This window comes from Trachypithecus francoisi, unplaced genomic scaffold, assembly GCF_009764315.1.
Source record: "Trachypithecus francoisi isolate TF-2019V2 unplaced genomic scaffold, Tfra_2.0 Lachesis_group11, whole genome shotgun sequence".
Taxonomy (NCBI): domain Eukaryota; kingdom Metazoa; phylum Chordata; class Mammalia; order Primates; family Cercopithecidae; genus Trachypithecus; species Trachypithecus francoisi.
The window spans coordinates 26,646,427-26,659,378 of NW_022681456.1; the positions used below are offsets into that span (position 1 = coordinate 26,646,427).

General features: G+C 44.9%; 1 protein-coding gene across 4 annotated transcripts in view; it reads right to left on the reverse strand.

The window, feature by feature from the left end:
* Positions 1-12,952, reverse strand: part of RFX4 (regulatory factor X4) — a 179,054-nt gene that overhangs the window by 126,554 nt on the left and 39,548 nt on the right. The gene's annotated exons all lie outside the window — the stretch shown is intronic.

The following is a 12,952-nucleotide window of genomic DNA, read 5'->3' on the forward strand; positions in this document are numbered from 1 at the left end:
GGTGGGCAGATCACTTGAGGCCAGGAGTTTGAGACCAACCTGCCCAACACGGTGAAACCCTCTCTCTACTAAAAATACAAAAATTAGCCAGGCATCATGGCGCACACCTGTAATCCCAGCTACTCAGGTGGCTAAGGCACTAGAGTCTCTTGAGCCCGGGAGGCAGAGGTTGCAGAGAGATCACACCACTACACTCCAGCCTGTGTGACAGGAGTGAAACCCTGTCTCAAAAACAAACAACAACAACAAATTGTCAATTGTGTTTCTTTAAACAAGAAAAACCATATAAACAACCTAAATCTACCCCTACCTAGCTTGCACTGGCACGTTGCTAGTATTTTTGTTCCCCCTAAAACCGGCGGGGTTTTAAATTTTTGTTTCTTTAAATTTCAGCATTTTGGTCAACGTGGATAGGTTGTCAAAAGACTTAGATTCGAATAATCCTAATACTTACCGGCCAGAACTGAGCAAATCACTCAACTTACTCGAGCTTCATTTTTCCTCGTTTGTAAAAAGGTCATCTTCTATGGCGATTATAAGAATCCTATTAATTTGTTCAACAAATATTTATTGAATACCTTATTTGTGCCAACTAGTCACCACGGAGAAAGAAATTAAACTCTTGCCCTTGAGTTTGGTTGGGGAAAGAGAAAGGCAGAGGAGACAGAGGACAAGTTCAGCAAGAAGTGGTAAGTGCTGTGATACAGGTAGGCACAGAGGAGTCGGCCAACCCAGACTACATGAAAAAGCAGAGCTTGTCAGAGAAGGTTCCCTGGAGGAAGTGATAGGTGAACCGTGTCCTGGAGTAAGTCAGAGATGGGAGCCAGACAGGGGTAAGGTGGGATGGAAGTCAGGAGGAGGGTGGGGAAGGTAAGAGCAGATAAAGACAAGGGGACCTGACAGATTATGTCACTTTCCCAGAAGCAAGGTGGCTGCAGCATGGGTCTTTGCTGGATGTGGCAGAGTGGATCCAGGTGAGCATGGAATGTGATGTTTAACAATCTAATTATCCCGTTTAAGTCTTAAGACAGTCGTCTCTAAACGGAGGATAATAATAATCCCTATCTCAAAACGTTATTGGGAGGATGAAGTGAAATGATCTTAACAGAGGGTAAGCATTCAAAAGCACCCTCTGCAGCCGTCTGTGGGGAAAGGTTGCCCTTGGCTATGCCTGGCCGGCCAGGAGGCATTTGGAGCAGTTCTGTCTGCTGGGATCTGCTGCTTTGGAAGATTTACAGGGGCAAAGACAACCGCATCGCCAAGGACCTCACAAGGCAAACACACACCAGGGGACGTCACAGCTCCATATAGGAGACGGCACTTGAGCTGAGCCCTGAAGGGATGGTTGAGGTTTTTAAAAGATAACACTGTTTTATATTCACAAAAGTACTGCATGCTCATCTTTTTAGAATGAAGAAAGTATAGAGAAAATATCTCAGAATCCAAGCCCCTCTCAACAGAGGGAACAACTGTTACCTTTTTATCCTATTTGCCTCATCTTTTTTCAGGGTTCTTTCACACACAAACACATACATATCTACACTTAAAACATGTGAGGGTCATACAGTCCATCCTACTTTGTGACCTGCCCTGTTCATTTTGAAGAGGACACATCAGACTCTGGGAGGAGGCCACCAAGGGAGAGGGTACTCCAAGAGTCAGAAGCAGCAGGAGGAAAGGCAAAGAACTGGGACCTGGGGCCCAGGGAAGATGCACGTGGTCCCATTGGTGGAGCTAGGGAAGCTCCCTGTTCTGGGATTCCATAGCAGTGTCTCCCACTCAAGCAATACTGCCTTAGTTACATAAGATTTTTTTCCCAGCTAAATTTTGTTATGGTCCCATTTCTGAGTATCAGTGAATAAAAAGAACTTGACTTGGAGGACAAGCAGACATGGGTTTAAATTCCAGCATTGCCCCCAACTGTGTGGACTTTGAGCAGCAACTTGACTCATCCAAGCCTGAAGGCCCTTATCTAAAAAAATGTGAATCATAACTTATGTCACAATGATGTTTTGAGGATTAAATATAATATGTTAAGAACTAGAACAGTTTTTAAAAATGCCATACTAATAATAGCACTCATTGGTCAAGTACTTAAGCCAGGCACTGCACATCACTTTTCGTATGCTACCTCATTTTATTCCTCCAAATATTGCTATGAAGAAATGTTATATCCCTACTTTATAAATAAGGAAGCAGAGCTTTGGAGAGGGTGAATAATTGCATGAGGCCATGTAGCTGGTGAATGGAGACAGGACCTCACTAGGTGCTCAGCTATCCAGTGGCTACTGATAGTGTTTAGAAGAGAACTGGTCTACCCCAAAGCCAATGTGGGCCCTCCAGCTTAGTCACCAAACAGGTGCTGTCCACCTCTGCTGGCTCCTTTCCTTAGATCACTGGCAACTTTGTGCCCAGGGTCTGAATGCCCAGCCCTTTTCTTCTAAAGTAGGAGGTGTGTCACACCCAGGCCTGACCCTCCTATTTGATGGCTCTCTGTCTTAGTTCTCCTGAAGTGCTGGCTATTTATTTACTCATTCGTCAGATATTTATTGAGTGTCTACTACATTCCAGCCCCATGACAGGTGTTAAAGGGTAAGAAAAAGCAGACATAGTCACTGCTCTCTTGAGGTCATAAATTATCAGCCAATTGAATGTAAGTCCAAGTCAGGTACAGTGGCACACACCTATAGTCCCAGCTACCTGGGAGGCTGATCTGGGAGGATCACTTGAGCCCAGCAGTTCGAGACCAGCCTGGGCAACATGGCAAGACCCGATTTCAAAAGTAAAGTAAAATTAAAACAAAACAAAACAAAAAGAAACCCCAAACTTTAAAAGTAAGTCCTAGGCAAGAGCTGTGAAGTGCAGGTCCGGAATGCTATAGCAGCACCAAATGTAGGGTGTGAGTCTGGCTTGGGGATCTGAGAAGGAGCAAGAACCTTACCTAGGTAAAGAGAGTAGAGAGTAGGAGAACACATTTTAGGTAAATGGAAATAGCCATAGTTGATAGAGACTTTAGGAACTGGTCCTGCCAAATGCCTTTTCATTTTCACCGGGAGAAATGCCTTGAACCAAACAAGATTCATCCGTAAAGCATCATTTCAGGCCAGCAGGATTCCTGGAGCCATGCGCAGGCGCACCTGCAGTGCCCCCCTGCTGGTCCTGCCAAGGCTGGAGAGCTGCAGTCTGCTTTAAAAAAAAGCTCCTGCCAAGATGCTGTCCTGGCGCCTGGTCTTCTTGCCACTCTGTTCTGCTCCCACTTTGCAGTAATGATTCCTAACACGGTGCAGGGATCTCAGTCCAGTTCCCAGTAGTGAGCATCTCTGCTCTCCTCTCTGCATCTACCTCCTGATATAAACTCTGGGGCCAAATTTCCAGGCTCAAATCCCAGCTCCACTACTTATTAACCACGCGACCTTGAACACCATTTTGGTTCCTCAGTTTCGTTATCTGTAAAATAGGGATAATAGTAGGACCAAGCACATACCGCTGTCGTGAGTATTAATTGAACCACTTCTGCTTCAAAGGACTTGCTATCTAAGTGTTCCCTGTTCCTATCATTGTTATTGCTTCTCCAGAGGGACCATGCGCCTGGCTCCGCACCCTGTCTGTGAGGTTTGGCAAGCTCTGCAGCTGGGAGGGTTATTCACTCTGTGCTCCCTCAGCACCCTGACTGCTCCCCAGCAAAGTCCCCATGGCAGAGTGTGGTCGCTGCCCATGGATCGTTTTAATCCATTCAGGCTGAGGTAACAAAATACCATAGACTGGGTGGTTTTAAACACAGAAATTGATTTCTCATAGTTTTGGAGGCTTGGAAGTCCGAGATGAAGGCACCAGTGATTTGGTGTCTGGTGAGGGTCTGCTTCCTGGTTCAAAGACAGCTGTCTTCTCGCCCTGTGTTCACACATGGCAGAAGGGGTGAGGGAGCTCTCTGGGGCCTCTTTTATAAGGAGACACTAATCCCATTCACAAGGGCTGAGCCCTCATGACCTAATACTTCCCCGAAGCCTCATCTCCAAATACCATCACATTGGGGGTTAGAGCTTCAACATTTGAATTTGGGGGAAATACAGACATTCAGTCTGCAGCACTGACCACTGTGTCTGCCTTGTTAGCTTGTAAGCTCTGCAGGGCCCCGACCTTGCTCACCACTGGGTCTCCAGCACCCACATGTGGTAGGGGCTCGGGAAGCATTTGTGGAATGAGTGAATGAATACAATGACACCACAATTAAAAGTGGAGTGATTCAGTAACATACAAACAACATATGATTTCATATATTAAATGTTCATATAAAAAACATATGATTTCAGTAACATACCAAAACTGCAGTACTACCAGGGAATGTTTATTAAGGACTTATATTGTGCCAGGCACTGTGGAAAGCTCTTCATGGTATGGCATTTAGCTTTCACAGCTGCCCTAGAAAGTGAACAGTTTAACGCATGTGAAACATCAAGTGCAGGGCCTGAGTGTACTTAGTGCTTAATCAATGTTAGGCCTAATTGTTAGTATTATCCCCATTTACAGAAGAAGAAACTAAGGCTCAGAGAAGTGAAGGAATTTGTCTGAGGCCACACAGTTGAGTGGCAGAGCAAAGACAAGGATCCAGGCTAGTTGACATCAAAACCTCCCCAGACCCAAACATTTATGAGCCTCATTCTGTCTTCAAACTCATAGTACTGGACTAAAGATTTTAGAGAAGTTATTATCTGCCTCATCATTTCTTTTCTGCCTCCATGTCAAATGAATTCACATTTGGGAATCTATTCTAGAATATTTCTTGCCTGGAGTCAGTGTGGCAGTTTAACATTGAGGAAGCACATTTCTAAATTAATTACTTCTTTTCAAATCCCAGGAAAGGTTCAAGTTTATGTGAGTCTCAAATTTCACTTCAAAGTTCTAATTCTATTTCCTTTCATTATACTGACCTGGCTGCACCTGGTCAGACCTCACCTGTTGGGAACATGGGGCTGCCAAACGTTTCATTTCCCCTCATTCACCTCCTTTCCAGCCCCTGCAAAGGGCACCAGCTGATGAGCAGGGTGCCTGGCACCCAGGCCTTTGGCAGTGGGCATCAGCCTCTGGCAGCAAACCCTTCTCCCCGTGGGAACAGGGCTAAATCCCAAACAAAACTGTGATGTTGGCAGCATTTGCTGTGAGGGGCCCACACCTGCTTCCTCTCGCCTCCTCTGGGTGAATTCCTTCATAATCTTGGAGTGGGAAAGAGGCTGTCTAACTTTGATACAAAATCAAAAAGCCATAAAAGAAAAGATAGATAAATTTTATTACATAAAAAATCCAAAATTTCTATGTGAGAGAGAAAAAAAAAAGAAACAACACAACATGAGTATAAAGATAATGACTCACTCGGGAAAACTGCAATCATTCCACAGACAATGGTCTCATCTGCCCACCATAGAAAAGAGCTCCTGTAAAAGTAGCAGGAAAAAGACCAAGAACCAAAAGCAAAAATAGGCGATGCACATGACACACAGTTAATGGAAAAAATACAAATGCTCTTAAAAGGTGGAAAGATGGTCAGTTTTAACCAATGAACATAGAAATTACACCAAGATGGCATATCTTACTTCTCAGATTGGCAAAAATCCAAATCACAATCACGCAGTTCTGCTGTGAAGCTAATGGGAAACAGGTACCCTCCGACCTTGCAGGGGGAGAGCGAACCGTGCCTCCTGGCCAGACACAGTGGCTCACACCTATAATCCCAGCACTTTGGGAGGCTGAGGCAGGAGGGTCATAGTGAGACTCCGTCTCTACAAACGATTTTGAAAATTAGCTGGAAATGGCTCATGCCTGTAATTTCAGCACTTTGGGAGGCCAAGGTGGGCAAATTGCTTGAGCTCAGGAGTTCCATCAGCCTTGGCAACATGGTAAAACCCCATCTCTATAAAAAATTAGCCAGGCATGGTGGTGCACACCTGTACTCCCAGCTACTCAGAAGGCTGAGGTGGGAGCCATCACCTGAGCCTGGGAGGCTGAGGCTGCAGTGAGCCGTGATTGCACCACTGCATTGCAGCCTGGGTGACAGAGCAAGACCCTATCTCAAAAACAAAAACTAAACAAAACAACAAAACAAACAAACAAAACCCAGGGCTTCTCTGTATGGAAGGTCATTTGGCAGAATCTACTGAAATCCCACATACCCCTTATCCAGCAGCCCCATGTCTGTGAACTGATCCTACAGCTATACCTGGACACATCTGAAACGATGCATACACAAGGTTATTTGTTGCAGCTTGCCTGTAGCAGCAAAAGTTTGGAAACAGCCCAGGTGTTCATCTGGGTAACTAAATTAGAATGCATCCTCACAATGGGATACTATGCAAGTATTTTTTTTTCGAAGATGAAAACCAAAAAAGAATGAGGACACTTTCTATGTTCTTACTGATATGGAACACTCTGGTTTTTATTATTAAGTGAAAAAAGCAAGTCACAATACAGTGCATATAGTATGCCACATTTTTTGTTAAAAAAGTAACAAATGGCTGGGCACGGTGGCTCATGCCTGCAATCCCAGTACTTTTGGAGGCCGAGTCAGGTAGATCACTTGAGGTAAGGAGTTTGAGAACAGCCTAACCAACATGGCAAGACCTTGCCTCTACAAAAACACAAAAATTAGCTAGGCATGGTGGTGCATGCCTGTAATCCTAGCTATTCAGAAGGATAAGACAGGAGAATCGCTTGAACCTGGGAGATGGAGGCTGCAGTGAGCTGAGATGGCACCACTGCATTCCAGCCTGGGTGACAGAGTAAGACTCTGTCTCAAAAAAAAAAAGGAACACATATTTGAATTTTTCATTTGCATAAGGAAATACTCGAAGAATACATGAGAAACAAAAGTGTTTGTTACTAGGAAGCTGGAGTAGCGGGTTGCAGGGGGAAGATGCGGGTGAGACCAAGACTTCTTTAAAGCATTTTGGTTGTTGGACCACATGGCTGTATAATCTATTCAAAACTATTCTAACTTTTAAGTATGAACAAATTAAAAAGATCCTATAGGGGAGGGGCATCCAAAGGAAGAATCTACTCAAATGGATAAGTGGTCCTAGAGTGCCAAAAACTGAAAGCAAATTATAAACACCCATAATCTAGTGAGGCTTTATGGTCTGTTTTGTTTTCCTAATATCCATATGCTTACTGAGCAACTACCATGTATCAGGCCCTACTATGTTAAGTATTGGTGAGATACAGTCAGACACAGTGCCTTCCCCTCAAGATGTTTTGGCCCCATGGAGAGACTAAACGGAGGGTGGAGGGGCCCTGGCCTGGCAGTGTGCTCGAAGCCCAGAGGAAGCAGTACGTCCTTCTTCCCCAGAGGAGTGGGGAAGGTCAGCTGGAGAAGAACATATAGGCTGACACTGAGGGCAGAATGGGCAGCCCTTGATGACACTGTGGGCACAGAGGTGAGGAACGGGAGGAGCCAAGGAGGTCATCTTAAATCACAGCCTAAACACTGGGGCCGCGCCAGCCAGCTAGCAGTCTCAAACCTGGGTTCCCAGCCAGCACTAAAACTGCAGCAGACACCCCATGGGGGCAATCCAATTCTTTGCAAGTGACCCAAGAGGTTTCTCCTGTTGAACCCTGTCCTGGACTCTCAGTCTTGCCCTAGCTCTAGGAGCTGCCTGAATGCTTTTCTGCTATTGGCAGGGCATTTGGCCCACATCTCAATGGAAATAGAAAACAGCTCCTGATCACCCTGAACTTCCTTCTCCTGGAGACATTCCATCTCACCACAGTCTTCTCCTCTCCACAACAGATAAGGTGGAGCAGTTCCTTCCGTCTTTTTTAGTAAAGAATTTCAAATACGGCTTAATGACATTTCTTCTTCTCTGGAAATCTTTTTATGAAGTTATAAGAAACCACATTGGATAATCAACTAAGACATGCTGAGGGAGGTGAGTGGAGTGAGAGAGATGTAACTTTCACTTATGAAAGGCTTTGAAATGTGATGTGGTTTTTTTTCGTTTGTTTGTTTTGTTTTGTTTCGTTTTGTTTTCTGAGACAGAGTTCCGCTCTTGTTGCCTAGGCTGGAGTGCAATGGCGTGGTCTCGGCTCACTGCAACCTCTCCACCTCCTGGGTTCACACGATCCTCCTGCCTCAGCCTCCCAAGTAGCTGGGATTACAGGCACCAGCCACCACGCCTGGCTAATTTTTGTATTTTTAGTAGAGACAGGCTTTCACCATGTTGGCCAGACTGGTTGTGAACTCCTGATCTCAAGTGATCTGCCTGCCTCGGCCTACCAAAATTCTGGGATTACAGGCATGAGCCATGACATCCGGCCTGCAATTATATTTTAATACAATAGTGATGAGTCACCTTAAGTTGTGACCCCAGATTTTCTATGCCATCATGCCACTGAATTAGAACTTTTCCCTATCCTATGCTATAGGTACCCTCAGTCCTCACTGAACAGTCAGTAACAGGAGAGGGTAAAGGAAGAAGTGTACACTCAGAGTGAGGCACATGGTAAGACAGGAGAATGCCAGTGGCTAGGAGCTGTGAAAGGGCAGAGGGAATGGGACACAGCGTGGACTGTCTCGGGAGAGGAAGAACCTCATTCCATACATTCACAACAAACATACACACATGCATGTGTGTGTCTGATACCTCGTGGAGGGAAGTGGAAGGTTCTGGACTCCTGCCTAGGATACGGGATGGAATTTAGAGTCATTTCATTTAGACATTAAGAAAATGGTGACCTGAAGGCTAGAGGACTTGGGCACCTCTTGGTTACATTTCACTTACTCTGTCTCTGAAAGAGGGAAACAGGAATCCCAAAAATCCCACTGGGTTCCTGTTCTTTGGACCCATCCTATCCTCCCAGTTTCTCTAATTTCTTCCAACCCTCTAACACCAGCCTACTCTAAGGCCTCAAACTTGGAGTAGGTAGCAGCCCTGATGTTTCTTCCTGGCTTGAATCCACCCGCATAGAACCTCCACACCAACCTTCTGAAAATACCACTTTGATTTGTCACTCTTCAGCCAGCTCCTTCGGTGGCACCTCAGACCTCAAATTCTAGACTCCTTGTTTGGAATCCAGGTCCCTCAGTGATGTGGCCCAAACTCATTCCTAGTCCTGTTTGCCATGATTCTTCAAACTCTCTGCTCAAGCCAACCTGGAAAACTCTCCAAGCTCAAGACCAGTCTCGTAGCTTTCTGCCTCCCCCATTTTCCCATCACTGCAGGAACCACATGGATCCTTTGAGGGCCAAGACAAATGTCACCTCCTCCAAAATGCCTTCCCCAGAGTCACCTTCCAATCTTGTGACTTCTCCCAAACTTCAGCATGCATAATTAGTAAATCACCTGCAAGTATTGTTAAAATACAGAGCATGTGTCAGTGAGTCTGGGATGGGCCTAAAATATTGCATTCCTAACAAGCTTCCAGGAAGGTCTATGCTCTAGGTCAGTACTACACTTGGTTTGGCAAGGTCTTGAGTACACCTCATATCCTTTGAATGAAGTCGATCACATATGGCTTTGCATTGTGAATATTCAAGTATGTGCCTTAACTTCTTTTCTCGATTGAAAATTCATTGAGAGCAGGGATTCATGGAAAAGACAGTTTATGTAGTCGAAAGAGAGCCAGCAATAAAATCAGATAGCTCTAAATTCAAGTCTTAACTCTACCACTTACTTGCTATGACATTGAATAAGTCACATAATCTCTGAATCTCAGTTTCTTCATCTGTAAAATGGGGAGAAAAAATACTTTCCCTCCAGAGGATTAAAAGAAATTATGGTTGTGATTATGCCCAGCATACTGCCTGGTGCTGAATATATTTTAATATTGGCTCCCTCCTCTTTCTTTCCTTACATAATTTTGGGATTTCCATAGAGTCTAGCATGTAGTAGGTGCTCAGGGAATCTTCTGGGCCCAACTTTTGCAGAAACTTCTGTTCTACCCATACAACTCTGTCCAATCCACACTGCTGAGCCTTCCTCTCTGGATATGATGTCCCAACAGTCATGGACTTTTTAATATTTTACAGTCACAATCCTCCTGTTTGTTGGTGAGTATGCCTTCAGAAGCATACATATCTACTAACATCTGCTAGGGGAAAAATGCAATTGTTTAGGTTGGAAGTGAGAATTCATGAGACCTGAATTATGGCAAATAACCCATCCACTCTTGCTCGGTTTCTTCACCCATCAGGCATTTAGGACTTGACCCCACTGGTCCAGGGTTTTCTTTCCAACTGCATTCCATCAGAAAATACCAGTCCCATATCACATTTCCTCATACTCACTGAGTCTCTAGCGAATCAACTAAATTAATCTTTTCTGGGTTGCTAAGCGGACATAACAGAGCATTTGACAGATATCAGAAGGCCTCAGTAACAGTCCTGATTCTGACACTAACTAGGAGTGTGATCTCTGGCAAATCACATCCCTTCTCTGAGCCTTAGTTTCCTTAACTGTAAAACAGGAGAGTTGGGCCAAGATGATCCATAAAATCTCATACTCTTTTATTCTAGGCTAACAAACTGAATAGTCTCCCATTCCAAGCAACACATTTTCATTTTGACCAGGTCCTTGGTGCTGATACTGACAGGCTTATGCCAGCAAAAGAAGTCGGCAGTAGGCAGAATGTTGACCTATCTCAAATCACACCCCGAGAAGGCATTTTTTCCATTGGCCTGGTCCAGGGATACATTCTGTGGCAGGCCACCCAATAGCCGATTGTTCATTTTTTCCTGCTTGCTAATCAAACCCCAGTTTTATCCAAGGCAATATTATGATAGCCCAAGAGGTAAACCATGATTTTTCTAAGCCAAGAGTTGGTAAACTTTTTCTGCAAAGAGTCAGATAGTAAATATTTTAGGCCCTGTGGGCCACACACAGTCTATTACTTTTCTTCTTCTTCCCCCCAACCTCCATACACACTCTTTAAAAATGAAAAAAAAGTCCGGGCATGGTGGACTTTGGGAGGCCGAGGCAGGCGGATCACAATATCAAGAGATCGAGACCATCCTGGCCAACATGGTGAAACCCCATCTCTACTAAAAAAAAATACAAAAATTAACTGGGCATGGCGGTGAGCTCCTATAGTCCCAGCTACTTGGAAGGCTGAGGCAGGAGAATCGCTTGAACCCGGGAGGCGGAGGTTGTAGTGAGCCAAGATCGCGACACTGCACTCCAGCCTGGTGACAGAGTGAGACTCCATCTCAAAAAATAAAGTAAAATCAAATAAAAATGAAAAAAATTATTAGATCATGGGATGTATAAAAACAGCCCACAGGCTAGATTTGATCTGTGGTCAGTCCAGTTATCATAATCTTATTCTTTAGACAAATTCTCTTTCATCCTCCCTTTCAGCTATAAATGATAGAGTTCTGGACGAAAACAACATAAAATGAGTCTATTGGGGGCTTCTGGGAAATATTTTGTTGTTTTCTGATAAAAGAGAGACACACAAGAAGAAAAGTAACTGGCACCTCCCCTTGTTCCATTTTCCTGTCTTAAATGTGAACCTGATGCCTGGACCTGCAGCAGCTACCTTGTGATTATGAGGTACTAACATGGGGACAAAATACCAACAATGTAGGGGACTCAGCAGAACGACATAAAGAGCCTGGGTCCTGGAGGATGTTGAACTGTTGAATAAACCCTGGAACCTCATCCTTTCCATCTTCGGTTAAATAAAATAATAAATATCTACATCATTTAAACCATCAGGTTTCTGTCTCTTAAAATCCAAAGCATTCTTTTGGATTTTTGTTTTTTTGAGATGGGATCTCACTCTGCCACACAGGTTGGTGTGCAGTGGCACGATCTTGGTTCACTGCAACCTCCACCTCCCCAGCTCAAGCAATCCTTCCAACTCAGCCTCCTGAGTAGCTGGGACCACAGGTCAAAGCATTCTTAACATGCTAAAGCAGAGTGGTTTTTTCCTCATAAGTAATTTTTCTTTTTTTAAACGGAGTCTCGCTCTGTCACCCAGGCTGGAGTGCAGTGGCCGGATCTCAGCTCACTGCAAGCTCCGCCTCCCGGGTTTACGCCATTCTCCTGCCTCAGCCTCCCGAGGAGCTGGGACTACAGGCGCCCGCCACCTCGCCCGGCTAGTTTTTTGTATTTTTTAGTAGAGACGGGGTTTCACCGTGTTAGCCAGGATGGTCTCGATCTCCTGACCTTGCGATCCGCCCGTCTCGGCCTCCCAAAGTGCTGGGATTACAGGCTTGAGCCACCGCGCCCGGCCCCTCATAAGTAATTTTTAAAACTTCAGCCATGTCCTGTAGTAAGCACCGGGGTTACAACAGTGAACCACACAACATTCCTGCCTTCTTGGGGCTTTCTAGTCTAGTAAAGGAGATGACAAGGCACAATCAAATATTGACACATCAGATCAGTCACTAAACGGGGGTAATGAGCTCTACTCTTGGTGTTCCTACTGGCAAATTATGAAATCTCCAACGCCAAGTCTTTGAAACATGAGGGTTTATTACTTTCTGAGAGGCAGACAAGTGCAAAAAACACCATAAAAGACTAATGTTGAAAGGCAGACATATAGACCTAAGTTCAAATCTCAACTCAACCACTTACCAGCTATGTGACTTTGGGCAAGACTCTTGACATCTGCTAGAGGGGAAAAATGCAATTTGGGCCAGGTGCAGCGGCTCACGCCTGTAATCCCAGCACTTTGGGAGGCTAAGACAATCAGTTCACGAGGTCAAGAGATCGAGACCATGCTGGCCAACATGGTGAAACCCCATCTCTACTAAAAATACAAAAATTAGCTGGATGTGGTGGCATGTGCTTGTAGTCCCAGCTACTCGGGAGGCTGAGGCAGGAGAACTGCTTGAACCCGAGAGGCAGAGGTTGCAGTGAGCTGAGATCACTGCACTCCAGCCTGGCAATAGAGCGAGACTCCATCTTAAAAAAAGAAACAATTTGGAGTGGGCTAAGGACTTGAGGGGAATTTGAATGCA